The sequence below is a fragment of the Panthera tigris genome, chromosome C2, assembly GCF_018350195.1.
Source record: "Panthera tigris isolate Pti1 chromosome C2, P.tigris_Pti1_mat1.1, whole genome shotgun sequence".
Classification (NCBI taxonomy): domain Eukaryota; kingdom Metazoa; phylum Chordata; class Mammalia; order Carnivora; family Felidae; genus Panthera; species Panthera tigris.
The window spans coordinates 134,287,499-134,304,466 of NC_056668.1; the positions used below are offsets into that span (position 1 = coordinate 134,287,499).

The window sequence follows — 16,968 nt, forward strand, 5'->3', positions numbered from 1 at the left end:
GGTGCTACGGAGAAGTTTGGATCGATTCCGAAAAAAGGGAGACAGACATGAAAGAGCAAGAATAGGGGGGGAAAAGAGAGGCAAAGGAGCAGAACTCACTCAGGCATGGGCGCTGGGGGCGGCGGTGGCTGTCGAGTGCCGGCCCGCGACCAGGAACAGCTCCCCGGGCAGGCGCGCCGGCGTCGGACTTCCGAGGCGGCGGCTTCTGCCTCTGGTGCCGCCGCCGCCGGAGCTGCGGCTGCCGCGGAAGTTAATTGCAACTTGACTTCAAGTTGTCTTCTTTCCCCATCCGAAGTGGGCGTTTAAAGGGGAGAGCGAGGCGAGGAGCGAGCTAGCGAGCGCGCGGGGCCGAGGGAAGGAAGGGGGGGGGGAGGGAGGGGATGTTAACGGGGGAGGAGGGGGAGGGGGCGGCGGCGGGGGCGGGAGGGGGAAGGGGCCGGCGGGAGCTGCTCTCCGCTCGGCGGTCGCCGCGCCCGCAGTCTGGAGGCGCACCGGAGCGGCCGGGGCGCCCCCCGCGGGAGCCCAGAGCCCCCCGGAGCGCGCATCCAGCCGCGGCTCCTTCGGCCGGGCACGCCGCGCCCGGGGGCTCCGCGGACCCCGCGTCGCCGCCGCTCCCGAGCTTGTGCGACGCGGGCTGGTCGGCGGGGCGGCGAGGGCCCGGCCCGCCTCCCCAGCGCCCGCCCCGGCTTCTCCCCCTGGCGGTGGAGCCTCAGCGGCCGCCGGCTACACTGAGCGCGCCGGAGCCCGAGCCGAGCCGAGCCCGAGCCGCCGCCGCCGCCGCCGCCGCCACTGCCGCGCGCCGCTCCCAGGCTCCCTCCCAGCGCGCCGGCCGGGGTGTGGGGGGCGGCGGGCCGGAGGGACGAGGGCGGGCGAGAGGCGCGCGCTGGGATTGGCGCCGAAGACCGGACCCTCAGCCGCTAGGGGTAAGTGTGGGCGCCTGGGAGTGCGCTTAGGGGTGCGCGGCGCGGTTCTCGACGCCAGCCAACCCTGCCCCCTCACCTCTCCCGGGCCCCCACCACGCGCACCCCTCCTCTTGCCGCCTGCGGCTTCCTCTTGTTGTTCGTTGTTTGGCTGAGCTTTTTTTTGGGGGGGGGGGGGGAGAAGCGGGTGATTGTAGTGTGTGTGCCAGCGGAGGAGGAAGTCAGGTGAGAGGCCCCGACGCACCCCCCCCTCCCACCCAGCCCGCATGGGGTGTATCGCTCCCCACTAGAGGCATGTGGGCCAATTTTTTTTTTCTCTTATCAATGTTCGGCCGAGAAGATCTTTCCTAGGGGGCCTCCTTTTCTCACAGCCTGCTCTGTCCCTCTCCCTCCACCCTACCTTCGCCCCTTTCAGCACCCCATCCAAGAGCGATGCCCCCAACAGAGGAGCACGTGGCGGCGGGAGAAGGAGGGGGCAGTCTTGCAGACCCCCACGCTGCGCCCCTGCCTGTGTGTTTAATATGTATTCTCCCGTCGGCAGCTGCACTTCTTTGCAAGCCACTGAGAAGAGACCCCTAAATTGAGGTCCAGTTAATCCAAAAAGCTGGAAGCAAAAGGGGCAAGTGATGAGAATTTCATGACAGGGGGCTGGCGGACGAGAGGGCCAAGGGAACCTTCCCAAAAGGTGAATGAAACTCCAAAAACCTCTGCAAGAGCAGAGTGACTAGGAGGTTTGGGACCCCAGGCTAAGGAGAAAGGAGAACTCCACCAACTTTGCCTCTCTCCTCCTGCCACCCTCCACCCCCACCCCCACCCCCACCCCCACCCAGTTGCAAGGAAGCTAACAGGTCTTTTGTGTTGTACCCTCTTTGGGAAATTTGCATTGAGTATGACAACAGAAAATTACTACTGTTTACTCAAAGTTAAGGGGTTTGCAGAAAGGAAAAAACAGTCTACTTTTTTTTCTCCGTGTGTGTAGTTGTTAGGTTCAAACCCTGAACGGCAAAACGTCAGTTTGTAGCAATAAGGACTGTCGAGCCGCCTCAGTGTATTTTTAGAAGCTGCACTTTTCTGAGTTCCTTTCACACAAGGCTTGCTCTCTCATTAAGTCCCCATACATAATTGTATTTAGAGAGAAGGAGAGTATGGAAGCCGGAGGGAGATTGCTAAGATCTCCATCCCGCCAGCGCGGAGCACTGTTTGCAGTGAAGTTCCTGGAAAGTGACTGTGGGCTGAGAATTCAGTTTTTCCTAAAAGCTCTGTTAGGTCCTCTTCTGTCAGATGTCTATGAATAAAGCACGCTGGGAAAATCCTCCTATCCGTGCAGTCTTATTTTATCTTTTACACAGTGGTTGATTCTACTTTCAAGTTCTGGTAACAGCACATCAACTGTGCTGTATTTCCGTGTGGTTTTTTCTAAATAAAGGAGGGTAGTGCTTGTATTCACGCTGCTTTCTGATATGCCAGTTTTTTTCCTATCAAGTGAGTATTGGATTCACTGGAATGTCCGTCTTTTTCAGTTGACTGTCATTTTACGCAGAGACAACAATTCCAAAGACATTAGAATATTAAAAGTTTATGCATTCGTGTTATTTTGGAGAACTAGTCCCTCGTTTCTAAGACACAAGTGCCCACCTCAACTCCTAGTTCTGAAAAGCAAAGCAAAAAGGTACAAATGCCATGGGCAAAAAACAAAACACAAGTTTTCCTTCCTGGACCACTTTGCGTATCCATAGGACCCAAGAGGCACCGACTCCTCCTGCCTTAATTTACCAAAATGCTGAATTGCCTAACTAGTACCAGTATCTCCATCTGGTAATGACATCAGGTTTGGAATGGAAGAATTCTCAGTCTTTAATTACTGCTTATTAGCAATTTCTTATAGCAGGCAGCTGATTCTCCAATTCTGAAAGGCTGAAAGGCTGACATGAAGCTTGCAGAAATTGAAATACCAAAAAAAAAAAAAAAAAAAAAAAAGATTTTTTTTTCTCTCTTACATACTCATTTATTCCGCAGGGTCATCAACTAAGTCCGCCGAATTTAAGGTGTGATATGCTCCCTTGCATTAAACCATGGGAACATTTTGCCCCAACCTTATGAATTTGCTTTTTTTCCCCTAAATAGTCTTGAACAGAGAGCTCACAGGCTCTATTATAAAACAGAATTATATAATGATGGGTACAGTACATTAAGTAACATAACTTGATAAACTCTTTTGTAAACCTTGCCCCCGGCACATAGTAGGAATACATTAAATACTGAATTAAGATGTTAATGGTACTAGGGTAAGGCTTTTTTTTTTTTTTTTTCCCAGAGGAGAAAGGTATTTTGCCTGAAAGTCATTAGGGTAATACATTTCTGCTCCTAGATTTTTTTTTTTTTTTAACAAGTCCAAATCTAATTTAAATGGTTGAAAGACGACCAAATCGGAAACATATCAAGTGGTTAATAATACTAGCTAGTGTCAAAAGCTGATTATTTTCCTAGGAGAACAGACAACAAATATTGCTTATCAAATAGTATGAGACAGATACAAAGGAGGGATAAAACAGTATCGGCCTGCAAGGAATTCGGTGGCCAGATGACATCAAAATGTGAAAACACAACTCAGTGGATCAGCGAATGGATGGAATCAAAGGAATATTTGAGAGAATAGATTTTTTTTTTCTTTTTTAGACCAGAGAAAATAGACATCCTTCAGTTCCAAGTTGAAATGTATTCTTGAAGTTACTTTGCCCGCCAAACCTTCAGGGGCTATCAATGCAAACACCCTGAATAAAGGGGAATTCACCACTTACCTACCCAAAGGTGGGGATTTTACCTCCAGAGTAGTTACCACAGTGTATATTGTGTATATAAATGAGGAATATCCTAAGTAGTTCATTCCATCTTTGTACAATTTTTTACATTTTCTAAAAAATTGAACAAAATTGATGCACACTTTCTTAAAACTTTCAACCCTAAAACTCCTAAGTCCTATAGACCCTAAAACTTCCAGACGTTAGTCTAAGTTCCATTTGCAGCAAAACAGAGCAAATCTATTACATTAGGATAGGCTATCTTATGGCGGAATAACAAACAATTGCAATGTTTAGTGACCTACAATGGCAGAAGTTGTTTTCTTGGTCATGCTGAGTTCATTGTAAGTCAGCCCCTTCCACGTCTCCTCACTCAGGGTCCCAGGCTGACAGAAGAGTTGCCATCTTGAATGTTTCATGTTGCTATGGCAAAAATAAAGGTCATTTAAATGCTATGGCCGGAAGTGACACATGTCATTTGGGCTCACAACTGACTGGCAACAATAATTGGATGGCTCCATAGAATCACCACAATGAGGCCAGATAGTACAGCCTACCTTGTGCCCCAAAGTAGAGAGCTGTGGTGCACAGGTTTAAGGACTAACATACTCTTAAGGACCCTTGTGCACTGTTATCCTTTAGCTAAGTGATCCCACCCTGCTCCTTTGTGGCCCAGATGTTCCATTCTTCAGGGTAAATACTGCAGGAAAGGCCACCACGTTACAGGGAGACATGCTGTGACTTCTTTCACTGTCTTTTCTCTTTGAATACAAGACTCCAGTCCCACCCCTCTCCCACAGATTGCAATGCCCTATCAATTTTAAGTCCGTCTTTATATATTCCCTAATATTATATATATTTTATTTTTTCAAGACTTGTTTTCCGAGAAAGGGTACGATGAACAGAACTTTTGAGAAGTGTTATCTGGAGGAAAAAATGTTATCTGAAGATGTCATGATCATTATCAAATTTTGAAATTTGTCTTGAGTAGCTACTTCCCTTATTTTAACCATCAGAATGTTGCAACACAAATAAAACAGTCTTTTGGAAGTATTCATTCATTCACTTACTTATCCATCTTTTTATTGATTCGATTAATACTCATTTATTGATGCCAAACACTCTATTAAGGACCGGGTATGTGGAGATGATTGGGAGTTCTTCTTTTCAAGAAACACATTTTCCAATTGGGCACACAGAAGGAAAAGTCGTTGCAATGCTAGTAGAGGCACAAAGTATTATGGGAACACTTGCGAAGAAGCAAAGAACTCTCTGGCAAGATTAAGGAAAGTTCTATAGAGGAGTTGAACTAAGTCCTGAGGGTAAGTGAGCCTTCTCTAGTCGGGAAAGGAAGATAGAGGATATTTTAAGCAGAGAGAGCAATATGAGTGAAGGCACTGAGGATGACAAAGCTTGTTGTTTAGGAAACTACCCAGGAACTCAGTGTGGCTGGAACAGGAGGTCTTTGTGAAGGATGAAATCAAGCAACTACAAATTGTAAAGAATCTTGCAGACATGCTGTAGAATTTAGGCATTAGCCCGTCTATCAGGGATTGCAAACCCTTCTGTCTACTCTGGGCCGAGCATGGATACAAGTGAGCTAAGCAGACCAAGTTGAGACCGTAAGCAATGGTGGAGACTGGCAATCTGGAGAATATGGGACTGTCCAAATGGGATAGTCAGGGCCAACGATGCCCAATGTCAGATCTTCTAGTTGTTAAAGAGAAGCTGCTAATTTGGATTTATATGAAAAATTGAAATATTAAGTGTTGAGAACTTAACCACATTTTAAAGTACACATGTGGGGAGAAAACTACACGTGTACAGACCAAAATCAGCTTAAAGACCACCAGTCAGATGTCTCCTACCATATGAGATAGGGAGCCATTAAAGGTTGTAAGGATGGGAGTAACACCATTGGACCTCTTTAGAAAGTTTACTGTGGTGGCAAAGTGGACAGGAAAATTCTGGAGCCTGGTAGGCTGTAGTTGATATTCCATAATGTCATTTGAGGGGTGATGCAAAGCCTTTTATAACACTGCCCTTTTTTAGTACACAACTTCCCATGCATATAGGGGCAACTGATGAGTATTTGAAAAGGTGATGAATGGAAGAGAAAAAAGCTAAAGTTTTAGAAGGAGGGCACATTTTTAGAGGGTTCCTTATACCATATGCTACCTTTGTTAGACCGTTAGTTTGTCAAGAGCACAATGATCTTATATTGATCATATGTAATTTTTCTATATCTGTCTGTGGTAAACGTTATTGGTTTTTAAAAATGCATAAATCATTTAGAGTAGGACATAAAGATCAGCACAGCATCAGAATGTCTATTATCTAGGACTGATCTTACTGATCCTACCACCTTGTAAAGGAACTCCAGCTGAACACATGTCTGTTGTAGCAGGCCCTAAAAGTCTGTACTCCCAGGATCTGCAAAACTCCACTAGACCCATGTGTATAGCTTATGCAGGTTTTTGGTGACGGCCAAACTCTTTATTACTGCCCATCAGAGTATATTATAGTTCAATCCATCCCAGAGCCAGGTGCCTAAGACTGTCTTGATTATGTTTAATTTTTCAATTAAAAAAAAATTGAATCCACTAAACACTGTTCCCAGCTTCTTTCTTGCTTTGAAACCATACTTACCTGCCACCCTGCAGTCACCAATCCCCGCACTCTCTCATAAATTCCCATTAAGTGTTAGAAACACTAGGTACTCTTCCTAAGGTATGCTGACTGGTTGTAGGTTATGTGTGTTCCCATGGGCACATCCATATTCTGAAAGCCACTCAGTTCATTGGACAATCAAGTCTTTAAAGTCTTAGCAGTTTGGCTCTACAAATTGTCATTTTTAATTGAACTTTCTTGAGGTATGATTTATGGACAGTAAAATCTACCCATGTTATGTGTTCCATGAGTTTTGAATCCAAAGAAGCAACATGAGCAAATTATAATATTTTAAGTGAACTTCAGAGGAGAAATATACATACAGACTATATATAAATGGATATAGATAGATATAGAGAGATATATAGGTAGATGATGATAGATCAATAGGTGGCTAGATAGACAGGCAAAGTTAGCCTTACAATCCAAGCACCTGGATTGTAATCCTGGTTCAACTAGTTCCTGCTTGCATATGCTTGGCCAAGTCTCTTAGCTTTCTGCCTCTATTTCCTCATCCATGTGATGGGGATTATAATTGTACTCCCCTCCTAGAGTTAGCAAATACCAGTGCATCAACACAGCTAGTAGTCAATAGAGACTAACCCTGTTTTCTTTTGTTAATGTTGTTATTGTCATTATTATTCTAATAGAGAGGAAATCCAGGGACTTAAACAAGAAAACGAATTGACTGGAATGTAAGTGGGGTAGAAAGAAGCAAGTACCTCCTGGGTGGCTTGCTGGTATGCTAAGGGGACTCAAAGCCAGAGAATAATTAATGGCCTCTATTTCTGGAATATTTTTTTACTGAAGGATTTTGGAAGAAATAATCTTTCTATTAAAACAGCTACACATACGGTGGAATGCTTTCTCTCTTCTTTAACTTTTGTGGAAATGTTTGCAAAGTACAGAACATATTCACTAGTAACATCTTTAAAAAAATTTTTTTTAATGTTTTATTTATTTTTGAGAGAGAGAGCAAGCAGGTGAGGGAGAGAGAGAGAGAGGGAGACACAGAACTCAAAATGGGATCCAGGCTCCATGCTGTCAGCACAGAGCCTGATGGGGGGCTTGAACTTACAAACTGTGAGATCATGACCTGAGCCAAAGTCAGACACTTAACCAACCAACCGAGCCACCCAGGTGCCCCTCTAGTAACATTTATCTTGAATTGTTAAAGCACCTCCTGCTTTTATATGCTATGAATGCTGCCCAAATGTAGAATCTTTGCCATTAGTTAAATGTTTACATTTTAGATGAAAAATGTGTTGGAAAAAGTATTAGAGTATGACCATGGGGAAATCAAGTCACCAGGAAGAAAGGAGGAGAACTGGACTCTAGTTCTGATTCCATAACTCACCCACTAGTTTGTTGATGACAACAAACATCAGGGTGGGGATCTTTGTTCTTTTCACTCTTAATTCCCACATACCAGTTGATCTCAAACTTTAGCGTGTATAGGAATTAAATGCAATGGTTATTTAAATGCATATACCTTGGCTCCGTGCTCATTAATTCTGATTTGGTAGAAATAAGTGGGGATCCAGAAATCCAAGTATAAATGAAGGTTTTGTTTCACTTTTTATCTCCCCCCCCCAACACCACACACGCACGCACACACACACACACACACACACACACACACACACAAACTGGCAAATGCAGTGTAAAGAGTATTTTAGGCATAATTATATCAACCTGCTTAAATAATGTCACCAACTATCTCTTGTTTCTCCTTTCTTCTGTGTCAACTTCTGCTTTACCTTCATTCTTAATCTAGTTTTCCCTTTACTATGATAAGCTAGTCCCTCCAAGCTTCCATTCTTCTGACATAGAAACTCCAACCAAAGAGCACTCCTCTTCCTCAGTTTCTAGCAAAAGAACTAGACCTGACTGTAGCTGGATCAGCTTGTACCATGTACTCATAGCTGCATTTATCACCCTGGTCCGGGGCTGTGTTTCTTTAACCTGCCAGCTTTGGGTCAGATGCGCGCCTTGGATTTAGGAGTGCAGCCACCCTACCCAAACTATGTCGCCTGGGAGTGGGGGAGATACTGTTCTCCAAGATAAGTTAGGGGTAATTTTTCCAGAAATAGGGAAGGCTTATTGGCCAAATCTATACATTTTCATCCACTACTGTACATTTTTTTAGAAGCACTCAGATGAGAATGAGCCAACTGCCGTGGCAAAAGTATAACTAGCGTGCCAAGTTATTGAAGCTTTCGGCCTCAAAGGTGACCCACCAGGGCCTGGGAAGGGCTTAGGATGCCCAGAGTTCCTGAGCCAGTTGCTTCATACATGTACCCCAGAGGTTTTGGCAAATATTAAACATTCTCTGTATGCACTGTGAAGATGATTTGTATACAGGTCATCTGTGACTTGCACATCGGGAATCAATGGATTTTAAGATTGTGTTTTGAGGTCATCTCAAACATGCAATAATATTATTTCTTTTGGATCTAAATGAGACAACTTGGAAGTTGGTTTATGCAATCAAAAGGACAGTAAACATTCCAGGTATAGTATACAGAAGGGGGACAAACAGACAGGACCAGCAGTTGAATCCTGCTTTGGCTTGGTTATCAGTTTTGTTTTATTTAGTATTCTTGGACATACATAGTTTGTTCCATCTAAGAGATACAGTCCTAGCCTAGATCTCAGCATGCTTGGCTCCTTATAATGTTTGGAACATAAGTGAATGCACATTATATGGACAATGGAAAAGGGTAAGCTGGCAACAGCGTGGAACAGAAAACTGACTTGACTATTAGTCATGAGATAAATTTTAGGTATATTAACCTGAAAGTTTATGGAAGAAGTGAATTCTGATGAATGAATTATTAACTCATTCTTCTGTTAAGTGTAGAAGTTACTATTATTTTCTTAACCTCATTAATAAGGTCAATAAAATAAAATAAGTTTTTTTTATTTAAAAAATTTTTTCTAACGTTTATTTATTTTTGAGACAGAGAGAGACAGAGCATGAACGGGGGAGGGTCAGAGAGAGGGAGACACAGAATCCGAAACAGGCTCCAGGCTCCGAGCTGTCAGCACAGAGCCTGACACGGGGCTCGAACTCATGGACCGCGAGATCATGACCTGAGCCGAAGTCGGCTGCCCAACCGACTGAGCCACCCAGGCGCCCCAAAAAATAAAATAAGTTTGCATCAGCATTTTAGTATTGAGTCATTGGTTTCAGATGGCCCCACTCCACCAACTTTAACCTCCACCAAAGCAACCCCACACACAAAATAAAGTATTTTCAACAAATGATGCTAGAATAACTAGATACCCATGCAGACAAAAGCAAACAAACAAAAACCAAAACAAACAAACAGAACACTTTGACCTCTGCCTCACACCATATACAAAAGTTCATTGATAGTGGATTATAGATCTAAATGTAGAAGTTAAAACCATAAAGCTTTTTGAGGAAAACATAACTTGGAGATGCAAAAAAATTTCTTAGATAAGCCATAAAAGCAGTAAACAATAAAAGAAAGACTAGCTAAGTTACATGTTAAAATTAAGAACTTCTCACCTGAAGGAAAGCAGGGGGATGAGTAAAGCCTAAAGATCCAAGATTAAACAATCATTACCACCAGTGATATTTTCTCCCCTGTGCGTTAGTTCAAGTTGACCTGTAAGTGATGGAAACTGACTCTGTGAACTTGAGCAAAAAGGGAAAAGCCTACCGGGGCTTTTTGTGGAATCCAAAGTCAAGGGTACAGTGGGGTGTCAGGAATAGAGGTATTGAAGTGCTTCAGGGAACCCAGTCAGTCTTCTCTCTTGTCCATATTTCTTCTCTGTCTTTCTCGTGGCAACACAGCACCCTCCTTTCCTCAGTTCCATAGCAGATCATGGTTGCCAGTTGTTCCTGAGCTATAGGTGTTGCAGTCAAGCCACCCAGAAAAAGGCCCATCTTTCTGTCCCTCACAGTTCTTAGGGATGGGTCTGATTGGCTCACTTGGATCCAGTGACCACCCTTAGTCTAATAAACTGTGACCCAGAGGCAGGGTGATTGATATTTAAGAAGCATAGCAACTCCTTTTATCCATGGGAATATAGATGGAAAAGAAGAAGCATTCCAGTTGATAGTCTCTCTACTTCCTCTTTACTTGACAAAAGACAGAGTTGATGGAAGTGTGTACTTGGTTAGTTTTTAATGATCACTAGTTTTGGTGTATTGATACACTATCCCTTTGAGTATCTAATATCAGCATCTCTGCATCTCTGCCAGTTGACTGATATATATTAAGGACCATAAACAAAATTAGTTCATTTTTTAAATGGTCACATTTATTTGTAAATTATTAGCCCAGATCTATTCAAATGCAGACATGCTTTGTTCTAGTCTGGATATACAATCAAATTAATTTAAATAACTTTAATCAGCTTCAAAAACAGCAAATTCCAAGACAATTAGGTTAACTTTAAGAACTCATATTTATTGAGTTAACAGATGGTAAATTAAAAAACAATGAAGCTAATTTTTAAAATCATTCATTGAATTAAAAAAACAGACATTTAACAAAACTGTTTTTAAGCTGTTTTTTCATCCCAATATGCATATTTTAAGATTCCAATTTGGGGAACTTCTGGGAAGACACCAAATGAGTTGCAGTATGTGAACATTCTTCCAGTGAATTACTTTTTTAAAGGATTTAGAACCACCTGAAAAAGAATTTTATGAATCACCAATAAAGATACAAGAAATAAGCGTATTCTAGAGATTGGAAGGAATGAAGAGTCTACTTCATCAATTCCAATTTACTCTCTAACATGCTGCTCCTATGGCCTTCTATGTTGCTGGCCCTGACACACTTTGAGAGTTTCCTGTGCTAACAGAGTGAAAGTTATTCCTAGCCAGAATTGCATTTCTGCATTTTAATGGTCAAGCAGAAGACTTCCCTTTGATGGCTTCTTGGGCCTTGTGTACCAATGACCTGAAATATATTGTAAATGCTAGAAGCTGACTCTGCAAGCTTACAAGAAAAGGGGACTTCTGTGGAAGCCCACTGACGACGTGGGATCTTCTCCCCTTGGGCTCCCACTTTGCTGGGTCTCCTTGCAGTTTTTGGAAATAGAGCAATGAACGTATCCCAACACATGAATTTTACCGGAAATTGGTCATTTCCATATGCAAGTTCAATCATTTCTCCCACTTCCTGTGGTTTTATAGATAGAATTGGAGATACCATCATGGCTACATTAAGGTACGTCACTTGCGTTGTACTTGCTATGATTGGTTTTAACATGATGGCATATTGAAAACTATAGTTATATATGTAGAAATGCAGTTACTACATAAAAACATTTGAAATAGATTTGTTTAATGGCTGCTTGATCAATTGGCGTTATAGTTTTTTCTTTACCTTGGAGAGTTGCAAACTATAATATAATTTATTTTAAGGTCCTAGTAACCCATTGTCTAAGATCTGGTTTTACTTTATGTTTTAAATCTTACATTACTTGGTCAGTAATGTTGATAATCATATTTACTGGTTTTGGTAGACCAATTTATTAGTTACAATTTGAGTTTCAGACACTTAGAAACATAAAAACACATTTATTATTGAAGTTATGGTAGTAAAAATTATCTTATTGCATAAATATCTTCTTGCATTTGAAACTACTTAGCCCCATCCCCTTTTTGCCTCGAAATAATTGTTTTTCTAATAACCTTCTGATAATATGAGGCTTTTTAGGAATGTAATTATAACAATATAGTGGGATGGACTATATTGTTTTTAATTAAACAAGAACAGGTAAAAATAAGAATAAATTGTGACTAGATGAAAAATTCAGGAAGTGAAATTTCAATTTGCAGGAATAGAAATTAGGGATATAGAAGAAGAACTTCATAAGTGGTCTAAACATCCAAAGGAAATGAAAAAAAGTTAAAAGGGTAAGAGGAAATTGGATAGACACATCTTGGAGATTTAACTTAGAATGTAAGCTCCTTGAGAGCAATAAACATCTTATTATTGTAACACTACCCCTAACAGAGGGCTTAACACACAGTATATGCTATTAGTATTAGACAAACATTTCTTATATTTAAGAATAAAATAATGGGTGTTCCTCCGAAAACAGAGCATGTGGATCAGAAGTAAAAATCAAAGTTTGTAACTTTTTCTGTGTAAAAACTGCAGTAAGATTGTAAGACTTATTTTGAGCAAAACTAAGAAGTAGAGATAAATGCCTAGTCACAGGCTGGTAAATTTTTAACTTTCTAGAACGAACAAAAAAATTCCTGCAAGTGTCTAAGAAAACAGATACTCTTGTAGTCTGTCTTCATACTTCTTTTACAGAACTGGAGCTTTTTTAAGACCAAAGGTAAATTTTTACATACTTCTAAGTAAAACAAGTTTGACTCTTTAAGTTTTATGCCTACCCAATTATTGGCTCATACGTAAAAGCAACAGAAGAAAATTTTTAACTTGGGAAGGTCTTAGAAAGTATAACAACAAAGGGTACTTAACTGCAAAAGTTGCAGAGATATCATCCAGATCACTCAGTGGTCAGATATATAAGAAATCAAGAATGGGAAATTTCAGGAAAAAGTTTAGCCTTAACTAAGCATCGAAGGTCAAGACAAAGTAATAAATGAATAAAACATAGTGAAAATTGAAATGAATTAAGAATTGATGTTGATCACCGCATGGTTTTCTTTACTAAGGGAGCAATGTTTTCAATAAAATAATCCTAAAAGCTTTTTTTAATTTTTAAATGAAGAGCCTGTAACTAATAACCACCATGTGGAAAAAGAAGGTGGAGAAAACAAATGCATTAGCAGTTGCTGCTTTAGTTTTAAATCTTTAGATAAGAAGGCATTTAGGATAGTCATGAGCAATTCCAAATGGATACTAGTTGAGTGGGAAGAAAAATATCTATTTTATAAATAATTGTAGAAGATAAAAATAAACAAAACAGTCCAAAAGACAAAATGGAAAGGAAACAATAAGGAATGATTGAAAAGAAGAAAACATAGAATAAGTGCAGCCAAGCTCAAAAATTATGACAAGTATAAATGTCTTAAATTTCTCTATTCAAATGGGAAGATCTTCACATTAAATTAAAATGAAAGTCGTATGATTTGGTGGTGCTTAATAGAGTCATACTTAAAGATAAATGACATGGAAATACTTTTTAAAAGGGCAAAGATTTTGCAGCCTAACGTGCTCACATCTAAAGCAGATAAAGCAATAGCAGAATTACAAAAGAGACTATTTTATAATAATTATTAATATAACATTAGTAAAGGAATAATGACACTGAAAAATAATGCATTAAATAACTTAAAACATAAAGTAATTTAACGTGCTTTTTATTTAAAAAAATTTTTAATGTTTATTTATTTTTGAGAGAGAAAGGGAGAGAGAGGGACAGAGCACAAGCAGGGGAGGGGCAGAGAGAGAGGGAGACACAGAATCCTAAGCAGGCTCTAGGCTTTGAGCTGTCAGCACACAGCCCCAGTCGGGGCTCTAACCCAGGAACCGTGAGATCATGACCTGAGCTGAAGTCAGACGCTTAACCGACTGGGCCACTCAGGCACCCTTTAGCATGCTTTTTATGATGGAGCAAAACAGTGAAAATAATGTATATCCAAGCAGCAGTGCAAAAGTTTACAAAATTAGAAACTTAAACTAATGAAATATTTCACATCGGTAAATTAAATAAGAAGTAAATGATTATTATGATAGATTGCTTTTTAAACACAGTGTTGGACAAAATTTAACACTTGTTCCTGATAAAATGATAAAAAGAAAAAATAAACTGTGTTTTAACATGATAATAAATTTGTTTAACCAATAGTCAAAATTAATGTAAAAATACTAGAAATATACATCTTTAAAAACAGAGGTGGGTAGAAGTTGGTATAGTGGTTCTGCCATAATAATTGTTATTAAACATTATTTTAAAGCCCTTATCAATATAATAAAACATACTAAAGGAAAAAGTATGTTTGAAAACCCAAAGAAGTGAACAAAAATGTGTATAGACCTAATTAATTAGTGAAATCTTGGAAGACATATGACTCTTCACATAAACCAATAGTATTTCTAAATATTAGCAATCATTAGCTTAAACACAAACCTCTAAAAGATTTATTTTACAAGAACAACAAGATATGTAAAACTCTGAGTTTAAACAGAAATATGCTACCTACCTAGATAAAACTGTTTGAGAGCTATAAAAATATTAAGTTAATCAAAATATTGGTTTCTGATTTTGAAAAGGTAACATTTTTAAATTGTTAATTATTTCCAAAGTATAGATTTAATGGGGAATCTAATAATCATGTCTCTTTTGTTTTTCACATTTTGAGGTAATGGTGAGAGGAACTTGATTTTCACATAAATCTGGAAAAGAAAGTAGGCAAGAATAGTAGAAATCATTTCTGAGAAAGAAAAATAATGAGGGCAGACTAGTCTTATCAAATATTAAAATATATTATAAAGTTATAATAACTAAAATCATGTGATACTGGCACCAAAATAGATTAATTAGGAAAAATAAGTGGTTAACAATTATATAATAACAAAATATTTGATAATGTTAGAACACAAACCAATGGAAAGGGAAAATATTTTACAGTGTGTGGACTGATTAACTGTTTGAAAAAAAAACAATTTATATACTCATGATACACAAAATAGCAACACTTAAACCATAGGAAATCTAAAGGGACTTGGTTTTAAAGATTTAGAATACTGTAACAAATTGCAAAGTGAAAAATAAAATAGATTTGATTTATATAAAGATAGCAGCAAAACAAACAGTAGGCTAGGTACAATTATTTGAACATAACAAAAGGGTTAATTATCGTATTATTAACAGAAGCTCATACAAACTCCACAGCTAAAAACTAATACATGAGATAAAATAGAAGCCTATTTAGCCAATATATGAGATAAGACTAAAATCACATTTCACAAAAGATGAAATATAACACATTTGCAAACATAAAAACATTCAGCCTTACTAATAATCAATTGAATATATACTAAATCAAAAATAAGCTGTATTTAGGCTTAATCAATTATTTTAACTTTAATGTCAAGGATTTACATTCCCAGCTGATACAGATTATTTTCATTTAGATAAACTTACCCTCTGGACAAAGTGGGAAACCTGGATAAAATCTAGCAAATATTTGTTTAAAAGCATCCTAGAGCTTTAAGGTGGAGAGGATTGGAGAAGCCAAAAACCCAGAGAGTAGGCAATCCAAGAGAGATCTCACTTACACAACTACCTGTTAGAAGGTAAAACACCACTTGACAAAGATATCACCCAGAGGCTCAAATTATCTGTACAATTTTTCATACACAATGTCTGGCAATAAAATTAACCAGTCATACCTGTAGACCAGATAACAGACTTTAAAATATCTGTAATTAATAAATTAACAAAATTAGATGAGCAGATAGGGAATTTCTGCATATTATTGGTAACTATATAAAAACCAAATGGAAATTCTGGAACTAAGAAGTAAACTGACAGAAATTAAAAACTCAATGGATGGGTTTAAGAACAGATTAGAAACAGCTGAAGAACAGATTGATGAACTGGAAGGCAAAGCAATAGAAAATTTAATGTTAGTACCCAGAGTTAGCAAGGTACAGTGGAAAATGGTTTCTTCTTACATAACTGGTGGCATGTAAATCTATGTAATACTTTTTGGAAATGCTTTGGTGATGTAAATCAGATATTAGAACAAAAAAGAGCGGCACCTCGGTGGCTCAGTCTGGGGCTGAGACTTCAGCTCAGGTCATGAGCTCACAGTTCATGACTTTGAGCCCCACATTTGGCTCCCAGCTGTCAGTCTGTCAGCACAGAGCCCACTCTGGACTCACTGTCCCCCTCTTTCTGCCCCTCCCCCTCTTGTGCTCTCCCAAAAATAAATAAATATTTTTTTTAAAAATAAACAAAAAAATTTGTATGTTTTGACCCAGTAATCTTATGTCTAGGAGTATCTATTACGGAAATAATTTTTTTTTTAATTTTTTAAATTAAAAAAATTGTTTTTACATTTATTTATTTTTGAGAGACAGAGAGAGAGAGAGAGAGAGAGAGAGCACAAGTGGGGCAGGGGCAGGGAGAGAAGGAGACACAGAATCCGAAGCAGGCTCCAGGCTCTGAGCTGTCAGCACAGAGCCTGACGCGGGGCTCAAACCCACAAACCACGAGATCGTGACCTGAGCTGAAGTCGGATGCTCAACCGACTGAGCCACCCAGGTGCCCCTACAGAAATAATTTTTTTACTGTGAATTGTTTTATGTATAAAGATGTTCACTACAGAATTACTCATTATACTAACTACAGGGTGCAATGTTTTAAGTGCTTTACTTCAATTTATGCAGTTAATCCTCACAAAAAACCCAAGGAGGTAGAGGTTGTTACCACTAATATCCTCATTTTATAGATGAGAACAATAAAACCTTGAGAGGTCAAGTAGCTTGCTCGAGATTATGGAACTAGTGAGTAGAGAAACAAATGTTTGAACCAGGCTGCCTGCCTCCACAGCTTGCACTTGAACCTGCCCTGGGCTTTTGGAAGCAACCTAGATAGCTAAGAAC

At 39.7% G+C, this 16,968-nt stretch overlaps 1 protein-coding gene and 1 long non-coding RNA gene across 4 annotated transcripts in view; one reads left to right on the forward strand and one right to left on the reverse strand.

Annotated features, from left to right (window-relative positions):
* SATB1 (SATB homeobox 1) overlaps positions 1–180 on the reverse strand; it is a 100,012-nt gene extending 99,832 nt beyond the window's left edge. The window contains exon 1 of the mRNA XM_042956687.1: positions 100–180. The gene's annotated coding sequence lies outside the window, so the exon portion shown is untranslated. The remainder of the gene's footprint in view (positions 1–99) is intronic.
* Positions 181–800: 620 nt separating this feature from the next.
* LOC102970720 overlaps positions 801–16,968 on the forward strand; it is a 50,196-nt gene continuing 34,028 nt past the window's right edge. For all 3 annotated transcript variants that reach the window (XR_006222192.1, XR_006222193.1, XR_006222194.1), the window contains exon 1: positions 801–923. This is a non-coding gene — a long non-coding RNA (uncharacterized LOC102970720). The remainder of the gene's footprint in view (positions 924–16,968) is intronic.